The 24432-nt window shown below is 34.1% G+C and overlaps 1 long non-coding RNA gene across 2 annotated transcripts in view; it reads right to left on the reverse strand.

Moving 5' to 3' along the window:
• Window positions 1-1125: 1125 nt before the first annotated feature.
• LOC120752954 (uncharacterized) overlaps window positions 1126-24432 on the reverse strand; it is a 68484-nt gene continuing 45177 nt past the window's right edge. Inside the window, exons 2-5 of one of the 2 annotated variants that reach the window (XR_005700886.2) lie at window positions 22478-22532; window positions 19960-19987; window positions 19006-19152; window positions 1126-1623 (exon numbers count right to left, since the gene is read on the reverse strand). This is a non-coding gene — a long non-coding RNA (uncharacterized LOC120752954). The remainder of the gene's footprint in view (window positions 1624-19005; window positions 19153-19959; window positions 19988-22477; window positions 22533-24432) is intronic. The other variant, XR_005700885.2, reaches the window with a different exon arrangement.

Raw genomic sequence — 24432 nt, forward strand, 5'->3', positions numbered from 1 at the left:
CCTGTGACACCTATGAGCAGTAACCAATCACCACCCTTCATATTTTGCAGATTTTTATATATATATATATATTATTTTTTTTTCCTTAATTTGGAGTTGAAATTGAATACATGAGTTCATGCCTCTTAGAACAGGGGCAAGTTCAACACAGTGAATATTTTCCTTCACTTGTGTTTCTCTTATTTGCTATTTATTCCTGGAACATTATTTATAGATAGGTTTTCCTCCCACTAGAATTTTGATTTTAAAAATTCTGAAATTCAAGTCACACTGGTTACTTAAAATTCAGTCTGGGGGTGGGTGTCATGGTGCTTTAGTTCTGCTTACACCAGGAGAACCATACTGCTTTAAACACCACTGGGTATAATTTTGATGCCAACCAGTTACCAAGAAGGTAGCTGGGAGACTTATATCAAATGATGTGTAAACTTTGTGCATTGGAAACACCCTGGTCACCCAACATTTAGTTCTACAGTTAGTCTCCAGCTTGATTCTTTGCCTGTGTAATGCTGCAGTGTGCTATTAAAACTAACAGATGTTCACTCTAGAGATGGTTGTACTTCATCTGTGAACAAAGTGACTCCCATGAGGATCATGACAAGGTATATTTTCTGTCATAACTTGAAACTCAAGCAAGTCCAACAGATGTAAAATTTAACTGAATAATTGAAACAGAATTTGACCTACATGTTCCCAATATTAAGTTTTAGAAAGCATTTATGATCCATGCAAATGAAGACAACTCATGCATATTAATATAATGCTATTATTCTAATTATCTTTGCATATGGCATAGTAAATATTGATACTATTAATAAAGTTAAAGCAAGATGGAAGTGAATATTCATAATTTAGCTCACAGTACACTACAGATGTTTTACACTGAAAATTAATTCTGTGTGAAGTTATATATAACTTTGATAAGCTTTAATTTGGCTGCTTTTTTATCTACAGTATGCTTATTCTGTCCTTGATTATCACCTTCTGGCAAAAAAAAAAAAAAAGTCATCTATGAGTTTCTCCATTTTAAAAACTAGCAAGAATGATAAGTTAAAAGAGCTTAAATTTTTCTGATAAAGAAAACCTGCATCATTAATTTAAAAAACCTTTTATTTTTTTCACCACTGGAATAAAAAAAAAAAAAATTTGAATGCTTCTCTCTCTCTATCATAGTTGATTTTTCCTGCCCATTGGTTTAGTATGATTTCAGTGTTGCAACTTTTTTTTTGTTCTTGATATCTTCTTCCTCTTTTTTGAACCATCCAGACTTCTCGAATTGCAACTGAAAGATCCTGTGCAGAGTCCCAAACCTTTGCATCAACTTCCATCCTTGTTCATCTGAGGTATCACCTCTTGAATACTGTTGGTATCTGAGATTTAGTCTTTCTATGGATGTGGAACTACCTCCTTTTGAATTTGTCTTTATTGCCTCATTTCTCTTAAATTATTGTAATTCCTAGGGCTGCATTTAGACCACTGGTCTCTTTTTGTCTCATCCTCACTCTGACAAATAGCTCTTGTCTTCTTCAGTTCCAACTTCAACAAGCTCTCCTCTTTTCAATACTTCTCTTTTCAATGATTTTCTTCTTTCAATTCTCTTCTCAATCTTTCTTGTTTTCTGGGCTAGAGAAAAAGAATTATAAGTTTAAAAAATACTTTTAGAAGGAGGATTCACTTAAGACTAAATAATTCCACTCCCTTTCCACCACTGCTTATTTTCCTTGGAACACAAGCAAGTCCAAGAAGTCTTCATGGGCTCCCATTTCTTTTGCTTTGGTGGGTGGCCCCATGCAGATGCTGCAAGGCTTGCATTTATTTTGTTTTCCCTTGAAGAAGCAGTTTTATATAGAAAAGCTGTGTTTTAGCATGATCTGCTCTCTAGAGATAAGTGTCCTGAGGTTTTTTTCTTTCTGGCATTTGTTTCTTTTCTTCTTGCTCTAGACCAGAAGTGCTTGGAAACATACATTTACATAGCTGCAATAAAAGTTCAAGTCTTTTAAGCTCCTGTTTAACTCATTTTGCTTTCAAGTTCAGCTACTGACTTGGTACATATATCGTAACTATATAATTCAGTATATACACTTAAAATTGAATATATATAAATTAGTATAAACTAAGGGAATGAAGAAATTGCCGTTTGATTGCTATTCTTTTTCATTCTGCAGGCAGAGGTACCTTGCCAATAAACAATAAATGGAAAGGAATTAAAACAGAAATTAAAAATTAAAAAAAGTCTTCAGGGAAACTCTGAAATATATTTTAAACTACATTGATTAAGGCATATTACAGCTTGAGATAAATTAAGAGTAAATCTACTTCAGCAGGGTATAAAGCTCACAGATATGCTCAGAGTACATTTAACAAAATTTTATTACTAAGCGTTCCTCAGTTTTGCACATCAAGCCCTCAGGTTCATTTTTTCTGGATGCCTGATTGCATTATCTGTGCCGAGCACAAAAGTACTGACCTGAAATTCTTGTTTAAGTGACCAACAAAGAATCCTTTTTTAAAATGAGTCACAAGCATGGACAGAATCCTTTTCTCTAGGGTAAAATAAATTATGCTGCCATGATTACAAGTTCATAATTTTAAAATAATTTTATGCTAAATTTAAAACACATATTTAAAGAAACAATATAAGCATGAATTATGAATGATACCTATTAATTAATTCACAGTTAACCTTGAATCATCAGCAACTGCAAAAATATTTTCAGCTGCATGAGGTAATGATGGGGAGGATACAGGTGAAAGAGAAGGAAAATGTGGCGCTTTTTTTCTTAAATTATTTTTTAAAGATTATCTTTTTAGTTTATCAAGTAGAATACGAAATACTTTTATTAGTGAATTATGGCTCACCACTTGTTCAAGAAAAAAATCATTAATATTCTCACAATCATCATACCACTAACTAGAACACTAGAAAAACACCCACAATGTCAAATACAAACATCCAACAGTAAAATTTCAGAACTATCAGCATTAACACCTGGGTAGCCCTCAGTTTAGAAAAACTCAAAATGAAATTATCAGGCACATAACACATCAGTAAAGTAAAACTGATATCCCTGCAGTCTCAGAAATGCTATTAAAATTATAAGTGCCAATGGTGTTGTGAGGTAGTAAATGTATTTTTCTGGTGTTTATTCTTAACTTTCACAGAGCTGCAGCTGAACAAACAGAATGAAGTTGTTTTGAGTGCCCAGGATGCTGATTATAAGTTATCCATGTATGATATACGGTTTCTGAAAACATCTTCAAATCACTCATTGCTCAGCTATACTCAATTTGTTCTAGAAAGCAGAATGTTTGTAACATGAAAGCTGCATTTGAATTATTGTAATTCAAGTCTTTTTTATATCCAATTAGAATCTGATTTTTTGTTCCAGTCAAGGTCTCATCTGTGAGGGACTGTGATAGCTCCCTGAATTTGTAATACATGTCAATTTCAAATTAAAACTTTGGATACTTTTTCATTTTGTATTCTGAATTCAATCCATGTTTCTTATGTTTCTAATTTCTAAGGAAAAAGATCCTCCTCCAGCTAAACCACAGATTTTTTCAGCAAGAAAAATGCTTTCTTTTGCAACAAGTGCTCGCATTTATGACAGGGTTCTAGGCTGTGAATCCCCAATGGAGAAATAAAACACTTTAACTCTGTGTTTCCTTTGGCTGGATTAACCAGGCCTTGATCTCTCCTCTGAGAGCTTCTGGCTACAGTCAAATAATGTAGTCCGCTTTCTTTTCCTTTCTTTCCTTTCCAACATATGTGGAGGTTACTCACACTACTCACCCCTTGCCAGCTGCTAATACAAAATGGTATTGCTCTCTAAGGAGACTTGTTCTTCATGTGTTTTTCCAGAGTTCAGTATAAATTCTTCCCCTCTCTTACAGTTCTCTTACAGTAGTTCTGTACGGCCACGGTTTAGTTTTACTTCTGTTATTCTGCCCTTCATGCATACACATCTTTCAAAGCAGGCAACACAGACCTCCTCAGCACCAGCCGTCAATCCTTTGAGTCCATTCCCTGCTATTTCTCACAAGGCTGCAGAGCAGCTCTCCCTCAATACCCTCGATTTCCTTTCAAGGATGATCTGCCCCGCAGCAGAGTGCACTGAGCTGGCTCCCTGCACAGCCCTATCTGCAGCGCTGCTCCGTCCCCCTGCTGAAACGTGACGTGTTTGGGAGACTGTAAAACATCACAAAATCAGATTCCGCAATTCAAACACCTGGAATATCCTTTCCATTCCAACACCTTTCCCTTCCTACCTTTTAGGTTAAGATGTACGTTCTTCTCTGGCCTGCTCCGGGTCTATGTGCATATATATGCATGTATATGTGCACTCGTGGTAAAGCAAGTGCACATATACTTAGCAAACAGGCAGATCTAAGTCTAACTAGGGACTAAAGTTAAAAAAGTGAATCAAATGTTTGATAGCGGATATCTGATCACTATACACAGTTTAAAAGGGACTATTTGCACAATTTTCAAGCACTTCACTTAAAGAAATTGCTACTTTTCCCAAAGTAATTTTGCAGATCAGCTAAAAGAGCACATTGAAGGTCTTTAGGTCTAAAGCAGTCAGAAGAGAGCTGTAGTAAAAACTTGTAGTTCTATCTAACTACAAACATATTAATTGCTAAATACAACAATAATGGAGAGGTCAACAAATATTAGGTATACAAAGTAAAGTTCTTTCGTCATGGTTTCTCTATATTAAAAAAAAAAAAAAAAAAAAGTTATCTGATCCTTCACATTCTCCCAATGAAATAGTATTGAGTATACTAAATATCAACATCAATGAAAACAAAAGTATTATCCACAGACACTAAGAAACTCTATTCACAGGCAACTTAAACTGCATCAAAACCAAATCCAGAGTTACTTTAAATTTCTTATTAGATTTCTTATTAGGCCAATATGTAGATGTACTCAAGAAGAACTGAATAACTAGTTCTTGAGCAGTCCTATGGTTGCTTTTACTGTGTTTTACATACCTCCAGCTGCATTCCATGGCCAAGGGAGTAAGAGTACGTGTTGATCCAGCAGTGCTGGATGGGAGGAGTCAGAATATGAGATTTGCAAATACTGTTTAATCTACTTTGAAAATTACAATTCATGGAATTTCATGCATCCATTTTAAATTGAAACCTTCATCTGGAGAAAAACCTCGTATCTTTCACAGATTGCATCACTTGTTAGGTGTCATGCTCCAAATTTGGATTTATTATGTTTTGGATCAAGAACTGTTTAATTAGTTTGTGCAAAGAAACTTGCTTAAAATGGAGAAAGACAGGATACTGAACAAAGAAAGTCCTTTTTCAAACTAGGAAAACAGACCCAAGATTCTGTTTTCTGTTTTTGCTCACACTTTGGGCTACAAATTATTCCGTGATTATTTATTTAAAGGCCTTTCTGCTCTAGACTACCATTCACGCAATGAAAAACTGTATAAAAACCAGCAAACAAACAAAAAAGAAAACCAGCAAAAAACCTTACAAAAGCAACATAAATTTAAACATTACAGAAAAGGCTGATCTAAGGAAAATTCACTATCTAAAAAAGGTATATATATATAAAGCTGTGAAGTCTGTTGGGATTTAATGATGACTGCCTTTACAGTCAAGAAATGACAAGAGAGAAATAATGTAGCTAGCATTTCTAAAACTTCATGCACTTCCAAACAGATACACCTGAGAAAAAAAAAGAAATTTGAAACGGTTGAAACGGTTGAATTTTTTTTAAAATTAATTGGATTACCTCATAGAAAAATAATAATCAGAGTACCAAACATTTAAACATTTGAATGAGATTGGGCTAACGGGAGGGAAAGTTCACCCCGAAAACTAGAAAATTTTACAGCACTTTCTTGATGATAAGGCAGCAAAGGGAACTGATGTGACATCTCAGTCTAACAGAAGCAAATTAGTTTATTCCCCTCTGTAACAGCTAGTCGGAAGCAATGCAGTGCCTACTGATGAACTGGATCACTTTACCAAGGCTTTTGGTGTATATATATATTACATTTAAAAGACATGATGCCTTCGATATCAAATCTTCTCTGTACCGCAGTACACACGCAAACACACTCACTAAGAATTTCAACTTATTGTTCCACTCTTGTCTTATATCAGACATCAAAACAATCCAGAAATTCTTTCCTGGATTTCTTAATCCATCAAATATCATGACAATACATTCAGCATTTTATCACGATATGCAAAACTAGCATATTTCTTTCTTAACAGAAAATTAAATGTTCTGATCTTATTCCCATTTTTACTGAATGGGAATAAATTTATTTTAAAATAAATTATTGGAACAATATTCTTGAGAATGTTCATCTGCCTCAAGAATATAATTTCTGCTAGCAATGGTTCTTTAGCTTCATACAAGTGTCAGTGATGCTGGCTAAATTGTTGAAAGAGAAGAGGCTTTGACTTTTCTTTTCAATTTATTCTCCCCTCCCCCCCACCTTTTCTATTTTCCTTTTTTCTTTCCAGATAGAAGACTGCATGACAAAGGCCTGGAAGGACCTGGGAGAGCAATTATCACCGAATTTCTTACGCTTGCTCTTTTTTCCTCCCTGTTTGCTTCACACTGTTCTTCTTCTTTATTTTGTCACTTAAGAAGCTTTCTGGACAAGAAGTACATTGTTTCCCAGGACCGGAAAATGTTTCAATACTGTAGGTACAATTTTAACATACAATTACCATTATAAATAATGGAATCTTATTTAATAACAGTAATCTGCAGAGGCTGAACTCGTGGAGCTACTTCAAGCGCTTTTCAAAACGCACAAAAATAATAATAAAAAAAAAAAAGTGAAAATTCTTTCAGCAAAAGAGACTAATTTTTATATAAATTGTAAAGTGAATCTTGTTGGGTTTTAATCTCACAAGATCTTAATGCTTGTCTGTTCTGACCCCCAAGAATTCTGAAGTGGATTCTACAGAGCTTTTGCAAATATAAAAGAAAGAATTCAGTGTTTCTTTGATGACATTCTGGTAGGAAAACATTTTCCTTTCTTACACAAGCTGCATAAAACATGAATGCATTCTTTCCACTTTATCCCACTGAGATCAGACAGGGAGATTTGCCCCGGAGCAGCCCTAGTTCTTCAGATTATTTTGCTTGTTATGCAGGGGGTACATTTCTATGTTGTTTTTTCATTATGCTACTTCAATTTGGCAGGTAGGTGGTATTCCTGTGGATCCAAAAATGCACCACACAATGCAACAATATTTCACACAAAGCAATATTCAGGAGCCTAATTTAATTTTTGCCACTTTCAAGTGAGTGATTTTTTTAATGTCTCTGTTCGTTGTTTCTTGTGGTTCATAGTGTACTTTCGTGAGTCTAGAATGGGTACTTTGGAGACATTTTATAGCCAGAAAATTCTGATATCTGTTAGCCTATTCAGTTCATAAATCATGAGAATCAGAGTTCTTTTAACCTTCATGTTTGCTGCTAAAACACTCAGCTTTTTGTGTGAATGGTATTTTTCTCTCTGGTTACAGCAATCTTTAATATCTTTCTGTTCTGAAATCACATTTCTTCCAGTTTATTTTTAATGCCAACAATAACAGCTATCGATTTTCTCATCATCCAATTTACCACAGTCGACACACCAACAATTCACAGCATAAGTCTCAATTTTCTCCTCAAAGCATCACGCTTTACTCATATATACTCATTCACCTGGCCCTCATGTGGGAAGAGTAGGAAGAATCATCCAATATCAGCACTCACCTCGAAGACCCATTTTCTTTTTGAAAGGGATGTATAAGATCTAAAAAATCAAGGCAAGCCTAATCTATAAAATAACCAAGCATCAAGACCACGAAATTCCTTAGTCAAATGATTTTATGATGTTGTCAATGAATTTGTTCCATATTCCACAAAATAAAACAGTTACTTCCACATGGTTTCCTATGTCTGCTTCTACATTTCATGTAAGATGTAAAGACTTTTTTGAGAGAAGACATCAAAAAGAGTCTGGGCCTTCCTGCCACTGACCTATTTTGTCAAAACAGCACCATAACATTTATTTTTGAAATTTAGGAGTGATTACAAACAAAGATCTCGATAGCAAATTCAAGCATGTCCATGTTAACCAGTTGAAATAAACTTTCAAGTCACTTTACCTGAAAACCTTTTTTTTTTTTTTTTTTTTTTTTTAAATATAGTTTGGCTCTTATTCTGCAGTGTCTAATCATTTGTAGAGTTACACATTAAAAAAATCCTAGGTTTTTCACTGAATCCTGGGTTTTACCCTGGAGTCAAATACCTTCTGAAGCTAAATTTGGCAATCCTTCATTTGTGTCCCCAAAGTCCCAAATGGGATCTAATCCAAAGTGCTTGACAAGATAAAAGCATGAAATCTGTCTTTTAAAAACCACATATTACCATTTTCTCTTCTTGTACATATCTATAGCTCTGGCAGCTAGGGCATTCTAGGCCAAAAAGTAATAAAATTACTTAGGTTGCCTTCCTTGTGAAGATCTCTTAAACCCTACTTGAAATTATAGTAATCTGAACAGTAAAGATAGATGATATGAAATACATTGGTGTTACCTTGCCAACGAGAAAGCTTAATCAAAAATCTGGTGGCTGAACTTATGAAGAAAATGTATATTTTCCTAAAGTTTTTCTACCAGTCTTCATAAATTACTTCTACATACTTTGCATGAAAAAAAAAAAAAAATCTTTTTTTTTTATCTATAGAGGTAGATTCAGTTAATAAATAAAAAAAGGAGTCAAGGCAAAAAACCCACACTAAAAGAAATTAGGTAATTTTAAAAAAAAGAAAAAAATAAGAGAACTAATATTATGCTGAAACATTAGAAACTAATGAAATATTTTTCCTGGATTCCCAGCAGGCCAGCTGAGCATGGGAAAAAAAAAATAATTATCCATTAGATTTTTTGAGCATAATATTTATCTTTTTATTACTTCTGTTATCCTCTGGAAGGCTGGTCATTTCCCTCAGTGGCCAAACACAAAAGAGAAGGTGTTCTAAAAAGTTATCTGAATTTGATCATTTTTCCTATCACAAAATTAAAGCCAGATGCATGTGTGTTATCATTATCTAGACAAATACATCAGTGTCATAAAACTGAAGATACAATGAGAGTCCTAAAAGTGTCTAGATAGATGTGTACAGCTATGAGATAAGGAAAAAAACCCACAATTTTAGATGAAAGTTTCTGCTTTTGCAGTGTACCTATTCCTATGGTTTATTAAAGAATCAAAGCTTTCACTTATAACTTTTTTTTTTTTTTTTGTAAATCTCTTTGAAAGCTACTTGAGGACAGAAAAAGGGAAGACATGAAAAAAAAGGGGAGAAACATTACTGGGAAAGATTTTACAAGCCATTGCTTGCTAATAGGTTAAATGATCATGCTACTTATTTTGTGTGCTAATAAAATGTAGTCAAACAGATCTTTAGTAGTCTAAAAAGTAATTAATAAATGATACAGGAAAAAAGCCATCATTTTTATTTTTGTGTGTAAACCTTCCTCTCAACAGGTCATTGAATTTGTAAAGGATTACAAAATCAAAGCAGTTTAGGAAAACAACTAAGGAAAGAATACAAGGGATAAGTGTAACCAAGCGCAATAGAATTCACAGCAGAGTGCAGAAGAAATTAGACAGAATAGCCTCTGTTTCACTAGGAACTATTTTTCAAAGTTTTAGCAGCTTACTAAATTTTCCAATTTTAGAAGCTGTGAAGAAAGAGTTATAAATCACCTAAATATTCAAACTGAGAGAAGTGGGGAAGAAATTGCTCACAGAGTAGTTATTTGTAGCTCACTGACAGATGATAACTATCCTAAAAAAGGACAGAATAACAGAATATCACTTTGAAATATTTTTACTGAACTGAAATACTTTTACTAAACTGTCCACTCTGAAAAACAGATTAAAATTTTATCATTTCTTTTTTTAATAATAGTGATAACCCTTCTGACCCTCTGCTAAGCAAAAATTGAAACTCAAAGAAAAGCCCCAAAAAACAAAGCAGCAAATAAAACCCAACCAAACAACAACAACCAACAACAACAACAACAAACACCTGAGGAAAAGAAAATAAAACATTAAGTAGTCTGGTTAAAATTCAGGAGTGGAGGAAGGAGAAAAAAATTCAAGATTAACATCATATTTCACTAAAATTACCTGCCAAAAATGGAATGAAGCAACAAGTACCAGCAGAACTACCAGCTTACTTGGCACTAGTTATGTGGCAGCTAGTTCAGAAAGATGACTATTTCTGCCACTGTGTTTCTAAAAAAGATAGAAAAACTGATAAGAGTCCAGAGAAGAGCTATATGGGATAAAAGGCATCCATAAAATATAGTACATTGAAAGATTTGGATATTCCCTGAGGAACATAGGAACATATAGTTAGCTAAATTCCTAATTTAAAAAAAACCTTCCATGTTATGATGAACAAAAAAAGATCCCTAACATCAGATGGAAATAAATAATGAGATCAACTCAGAGGCTGTAGAGACATTTTTCACTGTAAGTGCTCAGAGAGAAAGAATAAACATTTATTAAATCTCCTTTAAAAGGTCTATGAAAACATAATTCTACCTCCCAGCTGGGGAAATCTTGATTCTCTCTAAAAGTTCTAAACATAAAACTCTATTTTTGATTTAGTGAATTGGGAGACAAATGAGTTTAACACCCCATGTTCTTGGAAGCCTAATAGATGAGAACAGAAGAGATAATGAGACATAGTTCTTATGCAAAAACCAAGCAAGAAATGAGGTTACATCTGTCTAGTATCAAGAAAGCTTATGGACTCCAAACAACTGCTGTGGAAAACTGATTTTTCTAGACTTTTCACAACCAAGCATATATTTCTGAAGGTTTCTGAGCATATGTGGTATGTTACATGACAAGTTGAATATATTTAAATCAGCCAGCATTTAACAAATAAAGTTATTTCACATTGGTAGACTAAAAAATTCATCTATGTTAATAAGTTTTAGCTTTTAATCATAATCTAAGTTTTACAAAGGGGGAAGAACTCTTTCCTAGAGATCAAATATTTGAGATAACAAGATTTAGTGGTGTTCAGTGTCCTAGTAAATGGAGGAAGAAATCTGAAAGAAGTTAATCAGCTGCTTTAGATTAATAAGATCTGATCATAACTTTTTTGAAGGTCAGTCACTTTTGAAGTTATGGGTGACAGCAGTAACATATACAAAAACTAAGGAAAAATCAGAAGCTGGTTTCTACCAAATGTGAAATGGCTTTACGCAGCTTGAGTTGCTTAACAGGGTGAACATTTACTTTTTCACCAGAAGAAAGTGCCTTTGAGTGATGAAAGCTGCTCATAAAAGGGATGACAGGAATACTTAACAATCTACCAGCCTTCTGCTTTCTTATCCTGTTGAGAGCTAGTCCACAAGATAGGTCTACAGGAATTTCTGTTGGACACTTTCAAAATACTGACATAAAAACTTTGGGCATGACCTGGGAGGAAGCTAGCAAGCCAGTAAATGAGAAGAGCAGCTTTTATGTGGTATCTGCCTGCATATGTCAGAAAATTGTAACACCTGTGGCCTAAAGACCAAGTACAGACAAATATCAAGCTTTGCACTACTCATCATGCCCTCTGCAACTGTTGTAAAAGAGAAATTATCAATATGAGATACGAATTAATAAGGATTTTTTAGGTTGCTTACCGTGTAATAGCTGACAGAGAGAAAGCCCCGATGTTAAACAGACTACAGACTGAACTTTCAGGATCATACGCAATGAGATTTAATATATTTTCATTGCACATAACCCTTCAATGCTTCAGTAAATGACAGTGATAAAGTATTTGGATATTTTTTGGTTAATTTTATTTTTACATTGGAATAATTTCTCTTGACTTTTAATGTGGATACATTTGACTTCACACTTTATGAGCATTCCATCCGTAATCTCTCAAATGTTCTGCAAGGCATATTTAGGAGTCCACATCCTTCAATCTAACATTTTATGTCCTACTGCCATCAATTAGTGTGAAGCTTTTCAAAAGTGTAGTAAAAGAATAGAATACAATTTAAAAATCATATTTCATTTGGAAAGGACTTGCAACAATCATCCAGTCTGACTGCATGAGCACTTCAGGGCTGACCAAAAATTGAAAAAAAACCCAAATATTAAGATCTTTGTCCAAGTGCTTCCAAAACACTGACAAGCTCAGGGAATGAACTTCTCTAGAAAACATATTCCAGTATTTGACAACCGGTTTCTCTGTCCCAGTCCATCATTTGGACTTAATGTATTTCATGCTACTGATGGTGCCCACTGCTGCAATCTAAAGCTGATAACTGAGTGCTAAATTCAGTATTTCTCAAAATAAAATGTGAGATATTAAGGTGGCTATTAGCTCGTACAGTTTTACAGAACTCATTATAGCTAAAAGGGTTCTTAACTCTGAATATTAGCTAGGGATTCTAACTTAAATTTCAAGCAGCTTGAAGTTGGTGGGGTGAAGAAAGAGAAAAAGGAAGCAGGGGGAAGAAAGACAAGAAGGCCAAAAAGAGAGTAACATCTTGAACTGCTTTCAGTTTTTTCATTTTTTTTTTTTAACCTCTAGCTTTTTCATGTTTCATGTTAAAATCTTTGTTGCTGAGTTGTAAGTATGTGGAGAAAAGGGTGTTACCTTTGCATGTTCTTTTGATGTCATTCTGCCTTTTTTAAAACCAAAATATGTGCACCTAAACATTCCTCTACTTCTTTCTTTCATTTCAAAAATATGCTTTTATTTTCAAAAGTTCATAAAATGCTTTGATATACCACACAGGTTAAACTACTCAGCTTTATACATGTCACTCAGCTTTATACATGCATATTTCCTTAGAGAACCTTCAGCATATTTACTGATATTAAACATTTCCTTTTTAAAATGGAAATGTCTAGGCAAATGTCTTTGTTTAGGAAAATTTTTATGAAACTTGAAACGTTTTAAGGAAAACAGCAGATCTGTCATTTTGCTCATATGACTAATAGATTTTAAAATAGAGATTGATTAATTTTGTGACCATGGAATAATTTTAAAGGGTACCTAAATTTTTAAATAGAAAGCCCTTTCTCATTTTTCAAGCAGAATAAGTAAATAGGTTAGTTGAGATTGTTACGAGGATGAAAATGTGTTCGTTGCTTTGGGGATATTTGAACTCTGCAGTAAACACCAAAGGAAAATTTAATTTTCATTAAACTGTCAGAAATGCAAAGTGCATTTCACAAGTAATTTAACACAACAACCAAATTTACTAGTTCAGCTGTAGAGTCACAAACTTCTGGATCCTATGCATTTAAAATTTCTTCTGAATCGAAGCAGAAGAATGAGGATTTTTTCCCACCACAATGTGAGTAGTTGCATGAACTATTTCACTTGACCTTTCCATGCCTGAAAACCAACTGATTAATTCAGCCTATTAAATATATAATATTAGGATTCATATCAGAAATAACTAATAATCTAATTAATCTCATAATTCCTATTTCCTGTTCACTGTATAGTGAAACTGAAACTAGTGTCTGATTCAGTGGGTATATCTCAATATGGCTTGCTATTTATCTTGTTTATTCATAATCCATAGTATTTCATAAGACTACAATAAAACTATTTTTAGTGCACTATAGCCCACATTATAACAATAGAGAATTTTCATATTTCTTGCAAGAGGTAAATTCAGCTTTTGGGATTGATACTTTTGTTCTGGGAGTGAGTCAGAGAATACAGAGCTAAAAGGCCTGGTCAGCTATTGGGTAAAAATGGATTTGGGGTGAACTTCACCTTGCATCAACCAGTCAGCTGGATCAGCCAGTGTGGTTGTTATTTCTCCAGAAAACCCACAGGTTTTGCATGTAAAAATACAGAATATCTTCAATTATTAGGGCTTAGGCTAAATATAATTCAACAATATATTCTTAGGTAAGAACATGAAAGACAGAGGAAAAACACAGGCAAAGTCTTACAGAACAATTGTACCGCTGTGGACCTGTTATACACTAAAATCTACCACAGCTCTCAAAGTGTTTTGTGAAGAAATTCTCCCAAGACACTGCATCTCACCTAATTAGGAGAAAAGGAATCTTCCCATAATGCTCTTCCTGTAAATTTATGTTTTATTTGCTTGCACAGTGTTGCAAATACACATTTCAGGAAATATTGTTTAACAACTTCAATATTAACAATTCAGCGAGCTTTCAACAGTAAAGGCACAATTGCCACAGCAACTAGAAGCATTTTAAGAGAAACTCAGTTCTCAGTTCTCAAACTAAAAGGTGTTTGCTCTTTTTAAGGACAGCATCTCAAAAGCTAATCTTTAAACAAGTATTATCTGAAATTTGAACGAAATGAGGAGACCCAGAACTAAAATTATTGTAACTTTTATTAAGGTGTTTCAGGGCAACATGCAAATTATAGTGATTTATCCAAGATACTTATTTTCCTTCTGCCTTCAACTCATCAGAATAGAGCCATAAAAGTCTCCTATGCCCTGTGGGTGATACACCTGAATGGCCTATATGATGGCCTCCATCCATTTAAATTTGTTAATCAATTAACAGATTATTATTTAGCAGGGTAAATTTTTGTGTATAGTGCAAACAAAGCATTAAGATATTTTCTGTGCCTCAAGTATTGTATACCTAACATAGCCCAGTTAGGACAAAATATCACTTTTTGAACAATATTGGGAACCAATGTTGAATATTACACCGTTTTTCAATAATTACGTAAAATTTGTCAATGTCAAAAAATGTTTTGTATGCATTGTTTAACAAGATTTCTAGGAATTTGGGGGGGGGGATAGATTTACAATGCATAACACAGGTAAATTTCTGCAAGCTGTTGCTCATTATACAGATTATGTTTAAATTAAATTCTATTTCTATACTAATTCTCATGATATATGATCTACCCTACTCAGATTCATGTTATGCTCAGTCAGTATACTGGACACACCAGGAGAGAAGTTTTTCTCTGCAAACCAACAGACATTGATGTTATATTACATTAGAAATACAGAACGCCAGATACCCTTCTATTAACCAAAATGTAACTATTCTGTCATAAAGAATTGTTTCATAATCAGCACTTCCCTGGTAGAGTCACCATAAATAAATAAATACAGGCTGAAATTAGAGTCTAGATCTGTTTTGTGTGTCTTCAAAGCAAAACTATTACCTCTTCAATACTGAAGCTACAGTAAGCAGTAATGGAACATACTTCAGAATTCAAAGCACTAATAAGATGCACGCTTCCTTGTCTATATTTAAAAGAAGAGAGTCCTTGATGCACAAGGTTCTATGGTTAGGTCTGAGCATTTTTAAAGCCTGAGATCTGAGTAGAAATTCAGAATACAGAGTGTGATCTCTGAGAAACTGAAATCCTAAGTAAGTAAAAAATCAGCTATACTGCTAAGAATAATGCATTAGAATATTTTATAGTGGCTTGATTTTGAAGCTCAAATACACTATTTAAGATAATTTAATTTTCAATTTTTAGTTGGCCAGTTTCTCTTTCCTTTTTAATAAAAAATTTCTTTTTTGAAGAGTTATCTGTTGTAATTAGTTAGTTGAAAAAGCTCAATACATCTGAAAACACAAAATTATTAATATACTGTGATCCCAAGAGTAACACAGTATTTCAAGGAAATATGAGCTCTGTTGAATGATCTTTTGAAACACAGGAGATAACTTTGTTGAAAGAACTGAAAGTTGAAAACTGAGCCTTTGAAAAACATAAAGAAGTGACTCACTGTTTGGAGCCAAAGTTGCAAATAATATCTTTGAGAAACAAATAAATGAATCATTTGTGAAAAAGGGAGCAGATGATTTTCTTAATCAAAGCACTGATTGACAAAAGAAAATGGAAATATTACTCTGGAAATCAAACATCTGTACAGTATATATATGGATATGTAAAGTGTGTTGATACATCTATTAAATAACTGAAATCTTCACATCCTGTCCTTGAACAGGATACTACTTCTACAGTAGTATCCACTTAGATTATAAAATTAGTTCTGCCTGCAACAGTGGCAGTCTTTAAAACATTTTATGTGTAGTCTACTGGAAACAGGCAATACAGTCAAGATTGTGAAGAGGATCAAGGGAGTTGTCACACAATTGACCACAAAAATTCCCTACATTCTAGTCCTACTTAGGTTGCCCTCTGGAAAACTATCAAGCTTCAGGGCTCTAAACCACTTGTAATAGCAAATACTTTTACTCGACCTGTCATGCTTTTTCTTTAGACAATTATAAAGATACAACATCCCCAAACAAGCAAACAATTGTCTCAAATTTGTTGTACCTACCATCCTCCTCAGTCATTTTCACCAGAAAGAAGCAGAACCTAAGAAATTGGGCTGGGTTTTTTTTTGGTTTTTAATTTTTTTAAATTAAATTTTGACTTTTGTGTGAGAGAAACAAATTTTTTTCTCAATTTGAATGTTGAAAGAATTACTTAAAATATTTAATGGTCTGCAATGCCTCTAATTTTGTCTAAATTAATATATAAACCAATAAAATATAATTCAGAATGTAAAGAAAAGATCTTTAAGCAACATTTATTTTTTTGTGAAGTTTAATGTTGAAACAGATGAATTCTTGATATTGTGAAACTGTTTGAATGCAGTTTGTTTCAGTCATCAAAAACCTTGAAAGGCATGAAAGACACAATCATAATACCTTGCCTTTTTTTCTAAACAATTTTTATGAATGTGAAGCTCAACATAGACAAAAGGGACTATTTAGGAGGAGATAGCTAGAAATCTGAAAAAGTCAAATTTTCAGATTCCTTAAAAAGAATTTCTGCATCGCAGTATAGTGATCACAGAAGTCGGGAGGGAGACATCTGCACATAATCTAGTTTACCTGCCTACCAAGAGATGGCTTCAGGAAATCAAACACTATCCCAAATACAAATATTTTTAAACCCCCAAACATTAGTCTAAATTAGATTAAAAAAAACTTCAGCTTTACTTGCATAGGTGATGATACAAATTTCACATAATCTCTGTTTATGTAAGGAAAAAAGCTCTAAATCCACACAATCAAGTATGCTATTCAATCAAGCTGACAAGAAACTCCCTAGGATCACTGGTTATTTCTTTGTAGTTCATTTGTTGGACAGCTTTCTGCTCCTTCTTCTATATGAAGCAGGACCTCTGGGGAGCTAAATGTTCCCGAAACTCTCTTGTGAGCATTCTTTCCAGTTCAAATTCTCTCTTTCTTTTTACTGAGTGGCCAAGATCTGAACTTGACTTTTACCATTGCCACACCTATTCTAGCATCTGCTCTGTAACAACACTATTCATGTGACAATCCACATTACTTCCTTTTCATATTGTTAAGAAGATTAGAGAAACTCATTGCAATGAAGGCATTAGTCAGTTCCACCTTGCAAGAGCTCAGGGTCTATATGCAGGCCAGAATACAATAAATTAAGTCAACAATCCACGGTCTCCAATGATGTGATGTTAAAATATAACACACAGAACGAGGAAAGGGTGATAAGGAAACTTTCCGAGTAAACTTCAAAGAAACATAAAAAAGCTTTCAAAACCCTAGGCACTTAATTAACAAATTTAAAGTTGAACGAATATAATAGAGATTAAGATAATTTTCTTACAATTTCTCATCAGAAACAGTAAATTATCTATCTTAGTATACGTTGGCTACATTTCCGTATGATTACTTTGTGTACAGCTACTAATGTTATGAATTCATCTCCATTTTGAAGGAATTCAATGCAGAAGAACTCACCTTTATATGAACCCACTCTATACAACAAACCTTATATCCATCAAAGACTAATACTCAGAGCAGAAAACAGTAACTTTGGAGATGATTATCTAAACTTTTCCACTCACATTTGTTTAGATTTAATACTCAAGAAAATTTACACTGATTTTGCAAGAGTGAAATCTTGTGGAAAAGAAAATAAGCCAATTTTATTTGTTTGCACCCTATAAAAATGGTAATTCTACTTTTACACACTTCGCATTTTCCTTATTATTAAAGCATAAGCAAAATCTGGTATCTGAGAATGTTTCACTATGTCTTTTAGAAGTCATACTTTATTGTAACTGAATTTTGTATATGATTTTGTATATATCAATTTATCAATATATCAATTTTTGTATATATCAATCAGCCATTTGTGCAAAAAAAGAGCCAATTCAGTGCCAAAGACAAAACTAAAAGCCTTTTTTTCTTTCTTTCAGGAAGCATGGCTTTATTCTCTTTCATCTCCCATGTTACAAGTAAGACATCCCTTCTTTCTTTTATTATCTGTTTAAGAAATAGATGTTTCAATTAGTTGTTGGAGTGAGAATATTTCAGTATTTTATCAGTTAGTGACAACTCATTTAATGACAATAATTTAATTTCTATAATGACAGTCTCACTTTTAAAATTGGTGAGATACTCATTGATGTTCATAAACACTCTCTGGAATTGATGTCATGCATCATGTCTGAAAACCACAGACTAATTTAAAAATTTACAGTCATTGTGCAATGTTGGTCTTACTAATTTGATGAACTACGTTTGTAGTAGTAGAATAACCACTGACCCATTACCTCAAAAGTCCACATTTGCTGTTTCATTGACATTTGGGTTTACAAAAATGCGTACAGATAGGATGAAAAGTGGGATTTCCCATCCATTTTTGGCAATAATTATGTCTCACCACAAACATTTGTGCTTTGTATTCATTTAGAGTCAGTCCATGCCAGGTTGACTCAATTTTGATTTCATTAGGGATGAACATACGTCAAACATTGTTGACTGAGTTAAGACTTGGATTTTCAAAGATCCGCAAAATCTAAACTACAGTGACCTGAAGTAACACTGATGCTTGTCACCTCAAATGAAGATCAGCAAAGGCATTTGTATGGCAGAGTTTATGAGGAAAGCAAAAATTGTGTAATGACTAGGCAAACCCAGAGGCATCCTGTTCTAGATTGAATAAAGCCTACCTTTAGATTGATTATGTTTAGCGAGTTGACTTGTGATTTCCTCTTGAACCATGAAGGCTGAGCCTTGACTGTTGCAGCTTTTGACTTCTTGCTGTTTCATCCTACACATTCAATACCTCTCTCAGCAGTTCCAGGGTCAGTGTTATTCTGTGAGAAAATTCACAGGGTATATAGAATATGCATTACAAAGCCAAAAGATAAGACCTTTCATTGTGGATTGTTAAATAAAGACAATTCTACTTGATTATCATTGTTGAGACTTTTCTGGGTGCTCTACATGCTTCTGCTCAGATCTAATTACATGGACTTCTCTAATACTTGCCAGACTCCTCCAGTTTTCCTGACCAGAGGCAGCTCTCCCCCACAACTGTGCTCATAATTTATTTCTCTTCTGGACATCTTCTATCTCCACAATTCTTCTTTCTTCAGTGCATCATTCAATATTCATATTATTTAGTTCATGGAGAAAATAGCTAACTACCTTTTGAAATTGTTTTTAAAAAAATTAAATCTGCCCAAAACAATTATAAGAAACCACAGCAGCTGCCCTTTCCAGTTACTTTTTAGCCCTATGTCACCTTGACAACAAGTGAGGTTCATTCAGGCCAAACTAGCATTACTTCAGTGAAATCTCTTTTCAGATAGCCCTTGGTGTGTTGGGGGCAGGTACTAGCTCAGCTAGTAACCTGTGGTGAAAGTTATTAAGAACAGGAATTAAGCTACAGCTCAAGCCCCAGGTGTTAGAATTAAAATTCAGTATGCAAAACTCAAAGAAAAGTGTGTTTGTACTTTGCTTCTGAGGAGGACAGAGAGGCCAGCTATTACACACCTTAATAACTCCTTAGTCAGTTAATAATAGCATTCATTCACAAACCATTTATCAAAATGCAGCAAATTTCAATGTAACCTGAATTACATTTTAGGAAACATAGAGTGTTTAGAAGAGAAAATTACCTTTCATCACAGTTGAGCTGCAATTGCCCTGCAATCCCGATAACAGAATTGAAAAAGACATCATCAATTGCTCTGAAATATTAAATCTTCTTTATTTAAGAGTATAAAAACCCATGTAAAACTTCATTAAATGAGTGAAAAATTGTACATCTTATGGACTTACAGTACAAGCCAGGTACACTTTTGGTAATAGCTGTTTCAGCTTTGTAGCAGTGCGGAAATGCACTTTAATGGTAAGGATCAAATGCTGCCAAAGAGGTTATTGTATTATTAACATCTTGGATGAAATTTAAAATGTCCTTAAGTTTCGGGTTCTTCATGAAAATCAAACTCATAAAACCTTTTGCACTGAAAAACAAAAGCTATATTCAAAATGTTTGAAACATGATACAAAAACAACAAAAACCCCCTGATACTGAAAACTATTCCCTACCACCTCCCTTGAATATTTAACATTTTAAACAGCACTCAGAAAGTTCATGTTCACACAAAATACACTTTTTTAAATTCATGTTTTAATTGCATGTCTTTCTGGGTTTCCATTAGAGGACGCGTCTATCTGAGGTCCTAGTACTTTTCCAAATTGCCACGACAAATACAACAGCATTATTTCCACAAAGGCATGGGCCACCCAGCAATCTACAGACTAGTGAAAAAGGACATTTTTTCCTTCTTCTTCTCTTTATTACTTGGTGGAACAATTCTTCTTCTGTCTTAAGAAGAAAGATGGAAAACATGTATCTTCCCACATGTGAAATAATTGTTTCTTACCTGAAGATACGGATGAATGTCACCATAACACAAGAACTTTAAAGTTATTGATCAAGTTTTTCAGTATAAAAGGGCTTAAGTATAAAATTAAGATATGCCTTACAATTTCCCACTAGTAGCTGTGGGGTTTTTTTGAGTCCCAGGAAACCAATCCTCACACAGCTGTTATTCCCCCATTTATTCTCTACATTTTTACAACCTTTCACTGCAGATTAGTTTCAGTGAAGGTCACGCAATGTCTGACTCCCAAAGGAGAAAATGTTATTCACAGAAAATTTCTGTGATATCAGATGGGGAAATCATACAAATGAAAATATTGGTATAGGTAAATTGTTGGGGAAAAAAAACCTCAAACAACACAGTACCTCTGCAGATGTATGTAGAGACATAGCTCTCTCAGAGAACCATACCATCTCTTCCAGAGAACTGCTTCATTTACATAAAATACTACCTAATCAAAATATTCCCTATGAGTCTGCAGAATTAAACAAATTTATCACGAGAAATAGCAGAAACTGAGAGAAAACAAACTTCATTCTGATACAAGAGAAAAACAGCCATAAATTTTTCAGCAATATGAGGAGAGAGATGGAGAAAAGTTTTCTCCTATATCAAAAGTTAGAAAAAAAATCCCTTTTCATCAAGAAGAAATTCCAAATTTGTGTAGACACAAATGAAAGACTATTAAGCTATTAAAGAAAAAGACTAATAAGCTACTAAAAAAAAGAAATTTGATCTAGGTTATGTGATGGGTTGATGTGATTTATTTCTGTTTACCAAAAACTCAATTAATGGAAAACCAGGACAGATAACTAAAGGCAAGTAACAAGGTTTGAGGTACAGAAGAAAGAATGCTATCCAGGTACACAAGATGGCCTCTCTTCTTGCTTATGCACAGTGATTAATGGGACTCTTTAAAACAGCAATGAACAAGAAAAACAGGACTTGAAATAAATGCTATGTTAATAACTGGGTTTCATGGCAGCAGGCCCAAAGGCAAGGCTCTCTAAACCATTATAATGTTGCATACCTTGGACATCCTGCGATTTAAATTTATATTATATTTTAAAATAAACTAAAAAAAAAGACATATTTGTCTAAAATTTATGGTAAATAACCAATGTTATGGTCAACATCCCCAAATCAGAGTGAATGCTATACAAAATTTTTGTGATAGTACCTTAAAATAAAATATTCCCATTTTCTTCAGAGTAGCATTTTAATAAATATGATCCAGAAGACAGAATGCTTTAGAGGGAATTAGGGAGGCATAATTAATCATAGATAGTAATTTAGTTAATCTGTACTGATAAAGTACAGATTTATCAGGAGGCTGATAAAACATGGAACCAATTTCTGATTTAATTGGACAAAAACCAGAATCCAAGCGCCCAACTCATGCGTTTCCACTAGCTAATTTTACATCTTATGTTGAGTCTTCTAAAGGTGTTAGAAGGCATATTGATTACCATTGCTTTTTTTATATTCACTATGTATTTTAAAAAGATCAATGAATAAATAATAGGTTGAAATTTCATGAACCCACTTGGAAGGTAATGCTCTTTTCATTTTTAAAAGTTTTCAAACTGTTGGTTCTATGGCACAATTTTAAAGGCGGAAATAATAATTGATTTTTCTTATGTTTTAGTCCATTTCAATGGGTGTAGTCACTTTTTGTTAGCTTCATTGTGCAAAGGAAACTTCACACCATTACACATTCTGATGCTGGAGGTCAGTGCTCACTTACTTTCCTCATCTGGTAAGATCTTCCATCTTCAGGCTACAAAGAAACTTCACAAGCCCTGAAGAGAAAAAAACCAAAGAGATAAAAAAAATTCTTCCTACAGGATGGTTGTCTTTGTTGATTATCTAAACCAAACAGTTTTGTTTAATCTCCAGCATCATTAATTCTTTAGAACATGTAAGACAGAGTCCCAAGGGAAAATTACTCACAACATTATAAATTGCAATGGGCTTTTCATAGACTTTTTAGTTTTTAGAAGTAGAAAAATAGTGTATTTATTTATTTTTCAACTTACCATAGCTGTAGAAATAGGCAAAAATGTGCTAACCGCAGAAGAGCAACTAAAAAGGTGAAAATATATCACAGGGAGACACAAGGAATTATCACTGAACAATTCAAGAATGGTGCAGCATAGCTGGGAAAAGAACTGCTCCCATTTCCATTTTGCAAGTTTAAATAAGGGTGTGGTTTAATAAATAAAACATCAAAAGATGGAACACCTTTCAGGATGGATGAAACAGCAAGATGGCAACATAAATGAAGTAATGACTGCGATATTCAACATATCAATCAGATTTGCGTTAAGGTCAAAAGTCAAGCAATAAATAATGTCACTTTCTGTTGTGAAAGGCTTTTTTCCACTTTATTACAAACCTCATTACTAGGAAAGAGCAGGGTTTAAGGTAACTTTAGGACAAGACCACGGAAAATAAGGAAAATAGCAACCCACTTTATATTTTTCTCTTTTACAGATATGTCATTTCAGAAACAATTTTTCAAAAGTATTGGAGTCCTTGCAGCTCACTAAAAACTGATTGTATCTGGCTGTAGGCTTGTTGAGCTAACAACACTGGCGTCAGGGCATCTCTGACCTTGGGCTTGCGTTGGCCTGTCTGGAGTGGTGATTTGGCCAAAAGAGCAAACATGCTGATGGCTTTAGTTTCAGGGAGGTGTGTGGCATAACACCTGCTGTTTTATCTGGGATTTGCAGGAGATGGCTTGTAGTAACAACTAGTTGCTATGTGTAGAATAACTGTTCCTGAGTGCTGCACGAGTGCAATGCGTGCCAGGACAGACACATGACTGTAGCAGGAACCTTGAACCATCATAGCCAGCTACCAGAGGCACCAGAGCTATAAACTCACCAGGGTTAGTTTCCTGGTTAACAAAGAAATGCAGCTCAGGGAAATGAGCAAAAGCTGTGTTTGGGACAGCGAAGAGAAGTATGGAACACATTCATGGATAGCTAATGTGGATACACAGCGCAGCCCTGAACCAGGGAAGAAAGACAAAGGCGTGGAGAGTGCTAGCAATGCATAGAAATGACTTCCACTGGATTCCTACATGTGGATGAAGAAATCATCAACATCATACTCCCGGCAAAGAGCTTTGTATGCTGCTGACTTGTCCACCGACAGCCCAAAGCCACCAATCTCAGAACTTGGGAAATGAGTGGAAGGGAAATAATTATAAAAGAAAGAGGTGCATGCTTCGCAGAAGTTTGCATATATTAATTTTAACAGTACTTCCTTAAAACTCTAAGTTCTAGCAACACCACAACTAGATTAATAGTAACGTTTTGATTAGAACTGCTAAGATTTCATCTAGATTAATAATAATTCCTTAATTTACAAATTCAGTGTATTACCCAACTTACACAAAAGAGAAATTTGAGTGCAGCAAATGGGTGGGATCCTCCAGAAGAGGAGGATCAGGGAATCCTGTTAGTGTGCACAAAAATCTAGTTGAGGGTAAAAAAGAACAGGGAGAAAGACTCTCCTCCATGGTGCCCAAAGACAAGAGAAGAGGCAACAGGCATGAATAGCAGTCATAGGAAATTATCTTCCAATACCAAAAAAACAAACAGGGTTTGTGTCAAGTGGATTGTACATCCATAGGTAGTTGTAATTTTTTACTTCTTACACATTTTTGTCTGTTATGAAAAGAATTTAATACAC

Source organism: Hirundo rustica, chromosome 5 (assembly GCF_015227805.2).
Source record: "Hirundo rustica isolate bHirRus1 chromosome 5, bHirRus1.pri.v3, whole genome shotgun sequence".
NCBI classification, from domain to species: Eukaryota; Metazoa; Chordata; class Aves; order Passeriformes; family Hirundinidae; genus Hirundo; species Hirundo rustica.